Source organism: Euprymna scolopes, chromosome 22 (assembly GCF_053919585.1).
Source record: "Euprymna scolopes isolate OS-2025 chromosome 22, ASM5391958v1, whole genome shotgun sequence".
In the NCBI taxonomy this organism is placed as follows: domain Eukaryota; kingdom Metazoa; phylum Mollusca; class Cephalopoda; order Sepiida; family Sepiolidae; genus Euprymna; species Euprymna scolopes.
Window position 1 is genome coordinate 1148415 of NC_136503.1, and position 6746 is coordinate 1155160.

The following is a 6746-nucleotide window of genomic DNA, read 5'->3' on the forward strand; positions in this document are numbered from 1 at the left end:
GACGATTTGATAGCACACCTAGCGTCCATACTACTTCCACGGATTACTTGGGTTTTAACTCCATGCTGCACTTCAATTTCTTTTTCTATGTCAGTGGAGGAGAAATCCTTCACGACTGAGACACTTTTTATTTTTTGTTCCTTTTCTCCACGTTAAAAAACGATCCTGGTGTTCATCACATAATTCTTAATTTCTCCACATTTTAATCAATTTCTATCGTTTTGTATTTCACTTCGACAAATGTGACTTAAAAAAAAACAGGCTTAAAAGATCTTGACGTTTCTGAATTTTTGAGATGAGGATTGTTTATTTATATTATTATTATTCATCGGACTATTGTTCTCATCTTGAGTTTGATTTTTCACAACGTTTCGGTCGATGTAACCTCCAACCTTCTTCAGGTGTATCTTGTCGAACTCACTAATGTTTCTGTCAAACTCGGGAATTTGGACGGAATTTCGAGCGGAACCCTTTATTTACTTCACAGGGGTAGCGTGCTCTTGTCCCGTCAGCCATGACTGGATAGAGGTCCTAAGTAATTCGCAAATTACCACACCTAATTATCACTTGCTAAAATTTCCCTTGATGTTCCCGGCATGCAACGCGTTGTCAGACCGTTTTAAAATTCTCGCATGGTGCCTCTAAACATTGGGAAATTATGTATTCATCGACTTGATCAGATTTCCTCCGTACAACTTTGACTTTGCAATTAGCTTCACCCTATTCTAAGATACTCCTGACTTTTTCTTACATCTTCCTGTTCACAATGCCTACACTACTCAACTCTTACAAATTCATATACTTTAATTATGTCTTTTCCATTTGCAACACAATTGAATTCGAATGCACCTTTACTCCCGCTTTCATCATCAACTCTACTAATCCCAGATAATAATAATAATAATAATAATAATAATAATAATAATAATAATAATAATAATAATAATAGATGAAACGATAAACCATATAGTAAGTGAATGTAGCAAACTAGCTCAAAAGGAATACAAGAATAGGCACGACCAAGTAGGAAGGGCAGTACATTGGGAATTGTGCAAAAAAACTGCACTTTGAACGCACGGACAAATTGTAAAAACATAAGCCAGCAACAGTAATTGAAAACGAGAATCACAAAATCTTATTGGACATGGACATACAAACGGATAAACCAATCCAAGCAAGAAGACCGAATGTCGTAATAATTAACAAGAAAGAAAAGACCTGCCAAATCGTAGACTTTGCTGCTTCAGCTGACCACAGGATAAATATCAAAGAAGATGAGAAATGGAGTAAATACACCAACCTGGCCAGAGAGCTGAAAGAGATATGGATGATAAAAAAAATCAAGATAGTGCCTATAATAGTAGGAGCACTAGGAACAATTCCGAAAAACTTTGAAAAACGAATGTGAGAAATTGGAATCAGAGGAATAACTAGAAAGATATAACGAATAACAATAATGAAAACAGCTGAAATATTAAAGAAACCCCTTGAATGCGGAAACCAACACAGATAAGTCACATGCTACACAAGCTACTGCAGAGACAAAACATGAAGAAGCATTACATGGAACCAAGAACATTGAAGATGTTTTCAAGGAGATATTCTTTATGACCTGTGTGAAAGCTCTTTGTGAACTGCTGCTGCTGCTGCTGATGCTAATAATAATAATAATAATAATAATAATAATAATAATAATATTATTATAATGATAATGATGATGATGATGATAATAATAATAATAATAATAATAATAATAATGATAATAATAATAATAATAATAATAATGATGATGATAATGATAATAATAATAATAATAATAATAATAATAATAATAATAATGATGATGATAATAATAATAATAATAATAATAATAATAATAATAATAATAATAATAATAATGAAGGCGGGTGGAAAGGCTGAGGAGAGAAAACACTAGCCAGACCTCCGCTGAATTATTGCAAAGAGGACTGGGACCTTGAAGAGGCTTTTTGCCACCCAAATTCCAGTGGGGACCAATATTCGCCGCCAACGAGAAATCAATGGTAAGCGGCTGTTGCAATAGCGCAAATTTATCTGCAATGTTTATCGGAAAAGGTGTAGAGTACTAGAAATCTGGGGAGACTTGTTGTCACTCAAACTTCAGAGGAAGCCACAAGTTGTTCTCAAAAAGAAATCTTTGATGATAGCCTGTGTGAGAACTCCTGGCGAGTAAATCATAATAAAAATGAAAACGGCTGAAATCTTTAAATGCTGAGATTAATCCATATGAGTTACAAACGTTAGTCGGTCATATTGGAACAACTGAAATAGAAGTGGAATGGGGGGGGGGGGAGAACACCACATAGACCTAATTATAAGTTAATGCCCCCCCCAAGTGAATAATATATTGTATTGTTCACATTGAATTACACAAAACAGTCGAGAAGGATCGAATGACGAGAAAAAGCACTTACTAGATCGCTATTGGATAAGTGTAGAGATAACTAGGAACTTGGGGAGGCTTATTGCCACCGAAATTCCAGTAAATACCAATAGTCATTACCAACAAGAAGTCAATGGTAAGCGGCTGTTGCGATGATGTAAATTCACTTACAAAAGATATAAAAGAGAGAGAGAAAGTACTGGAATTTGGAGAGAATTGTTGTCACTCAGACTCCAGGGAATACCATCGGTTGTTTTAAGTTATCTCTGATGATATGCGCACTCGTAATATGTAAATAGAAACATTTTAAAAGTTGATGACACAAAAATATAATGAACAGCATTTAGTATTCACAACAAAAATAGATCTCTTATTAATTTAGGTAAATAAAAAAAAATGTCTTGATGGAAAAAGTACAAAATAAAAGAACTACTCATTCTTGCATTTGAGCTGTATTTGAAACTAAAGCGAAGTGGAGCACGTTGTATATTAACAGATGTGGGTTGGATCGCAAATAGGAAGCGGGGACCCGAGAGGAGATTCCAAAGTAGTTCGAGGTAAGAAACTATTTGAGTAAAAATCTTTCCGGTATCTAGGGATTTCTACAGTGTAGGGTGAGATTTTGCTGCCTATCGGGTTAGTTGTGGGGCATTTACGCTGAAGGTGTATAAGTGTTTTGGGTTCGTCGGAGCACATTCCACTAAAATACTTGCAAAAAATTCTCTCTCTCTCTCTCTCTTTCTCTCTCTTTCTCTCTCTCTCTCTCTTCCCACTCTCTAGCACATGCGTCAACTTTGACCAAATAGGAAAACTAATAAAAAAAAACAGAATTGTCTTTGAATGTTTAATCAAATATGCAGTTAACTTCTCCAAGACTTTAAAAGACTACAGTATTTAGTTTGCAGAAGAGATGAGTAAATCTTTTCCGTTGTAGTAATGGAATCGCTCCGGCAGAACTTAGAAACGGATGCCGAATCCACAATCCTCGACCATTACATCTCTTTTGGCCAGAAAGGGTTTGCAGTGCTCGGAGGTTGAGAAGCGTAACTGCTTAGGTTTATCACGAGAAAAAGACGTTTTATAATGCGATCGAAATCCTCTTGAAGGGAAATCTTGCTGTGGTCGCTCTGAAGTCAGAACAACTGATAAGGTTTCTTAAAGTCGAAATCTTCAAAGAGTTTTCAGGTTATTTAACTTCGACTATTCGCTTAATCTGGGTGAATAAAAGCTTTTAGCTATCGCATTGGATGAAAAGGTTTACGTAAATTCGGAAGGTTTAATTAAGAAATTGTTGGACGGAGATTTCAGGGGTTTCTTCTGTGTGCGTTCTCACGTTTTAATCCACCTTAATTGGCCAGATTATATTCGTCAAGATGTAATATATTTGTCAAGATGTAATATATTTGTCAAGATGTAATATATTGCCCAGGGAGGTGAGAGTGGCTTAGTGGTTAACGACACGGAATGAACACCTTGGTGTGCACAGCTGAAACCCAGAGTGTTACACGTAAACACTATCACTTTGGAACGTTAAAATCATCCAACTGATCCCCCCCCATTAGTACCCGATGTTTTTCTAGAAATCATTCCAATTAGAAAGATATCGGGGAAATGAGTGCCAACAATGATCACCTGATTCTATGACATATCAACCCTTTTCAGTTTTTTGTAATATCGATTCCAGTTATTTTGGTAACGTTTTTATGCTTCAAGTTAATATTTATTCATGGTATTTGGTTTGTTTATTTGTCTTATAAGAGAAATTAGTAGTTTCTGTTTTGGGATTTGCAGAACATGATTGAGTTTTGTAAAGAAAAAAGAAACAATGTTTTGTGCATTTTCAGTCAAATAGATATACTCTTCAGGAAATCTGATTTGCACAGTCGACAAAAAATGAGAAACTTATATTTAATTCTAGCTGACAATCCGGTGTTGCCCGGTCATACAATACGCTTAAGCATGTATTTTAATTTATGTAGATTGAATATGTATTATTATAGAATCAATCATCTATTGATGGTTATATATTACGAAGAATTATTTGCCCGGTGGTCTAATTCGCAAATAAATAAATAAATAAATAAATAATAATAATAATAAGAAGAAGAAGAAGAAGAAGAAAGTCGTTCATCAAATTCCGTCTGTGTTTGATTATAATATAATTTCAGCTGATATTTGGGCTGGAAAAGTCAATGCTTAGTTTTTAAATATGCAGATGAAGAAACGATTTGCGGCGATTCTAAATGGTACCTCTTCTTTTATAGTAAATTGAACTGATAATAAGAAAAAAATTAAAATAAAATAGGGACGTACACTTGGGCTTGAACGGCGGATCACATCATCCGTATTCGAATGCTATACCACTAAGCTATATCTCCAGATTATAATAAATCTAGTTTTTTTTAAGAAGAAATTATTTGCTGAAACTTTATTATCTCCCTTTGCCGGCGTAACGTAAATATTCCCCTGTAATCTTTTTATCTATAAGAGAGAAAAGCTCTTTTTAAGATCGATTTTCGATACATCGGATGAATTTTTATATAGAACATATCTAAGAACACTGCCACAAATAAAGGTTAGCTTTGTGTGTAATTTGCAAAAGATAGGTTTAGCCGTTTCGGAACCTATAAGGAAGGAACGCACACACAAAAAGTGATTTTTATAAATAGATAGATAGATAGATAGATTTAACCGACGCGGGATATGTGTACGTTTTTTTTTTTTTTTTTTTTTTTTGCATAGCAAATTCGCTTTTCAGCCATTTGAAATTTTAATATTAATAGGTAAAATAGAACATTTATCAAAACTTTAAACAACATTAGCTACATTTACTAATATGGTGTTCAAAGTTCAACACACGAATCCCGAAATGTTCATCAAATGGAATCACATTAGAGATAACATGTGGAGTAAAACATTTTTCTCCCTTTTAAATTAGTTGATCGATCTGATCAAAGTAGGCACTGAAGCACATCTCCCCACCCAGACATTCTATGGTAAGTTCTACTACCGCCGATGGTTCATCCCAAACTATGCATCTGCCATTACTCAGAAGCAACAAACATTCCGCTACGTCAGTTGCCATAATTTAATTAAAGGTTAACATACATGTGCAGCACTACAAAATCATTTGTGAGATTGAATACTTGCAAATAAAAGAAAGCATACCAAAAGGACTACAAAACGCACCGAATCACATAAACAAGGAACTCACAGATTTTGGAAACTCTATGGCATCCTACTGACCAATGAGCAATTCTCTTGCTATCCAAATATAGCGATGCCGTTTGCACAGCAACTGATAAGGCTGGACAATTTAACAATCAGTTCGCCTTGAACTCCACTTTAGACTCCGCAAACAATTCCCTCCCAAATTTCCAACTGCAGACTAAATTAACACTTAATGACCTGATCATCACCCCTTTCTGTGTCTAGGATATCAGAAAAAAATGACTCATCCAAAGGATGTGGTCTTTATAAACGCGTTCTTTTTGCGGATATCCTTACGATTAGATCTGATCGACTACACCATCAATTCGACAGGTGAATCTAATGGCAGTAACGCTTGACATATCCAAAGGCTTTGACAATATCTGACATAAATATCTTCATAAGTATATTTGTTGATGTAACTATGTTTTACTCTCGACGTGGCTGAAACCTTCGAAAATGACTCCCAATTTGTAGTGAGATGCAAACATGGAGGGTAGCATTTAATGCTACTAAGACAAAACTTCGTTCCTTTAACCAGAAACCTTTTCAACCACTAATTGCTATGACAAATGGTGCAAGTATCCATAATTTGCATATTACTTTAAAAACAAACTCTCAGCAATTCACACTTTTTAATTTTTATGTGTTCGCTTTTGATGGTCATTTTTATTTAACTTTATACACTTATTTTTATATTGTGCATAAATGTTTAATATTCGAGTTAAAAAGTGTTTTAGATTTTCATTTATATACATGGCGCCTTCCCTAATCCACACGAATGCACACGTACATGTAAAGAAGTCAGTACGATTCCACCCAATAAATAACTTCCACAATTCGAAATTCTCAGGATTCTTCGTTATTTATTTCATGTTAAAATGTTTTTTATTCTACTTCATCTGGTGTTTTGCGATATTTCGAAAGCCTTAAAACTGAAATCATCTTTTAATCGAAATATGATACATTCGAATGTGATTATGTGATTTAACTTTGGATGTTTCGAAGGCGTTAAAAAATATTATTAATAGTAATTGTGTTAATCACTGGCGTAGATAGGGGGCGGAGGGCGGGCGGCATTTTGAGAGGGTAAAAATAGAAAGTAGAAAAAATA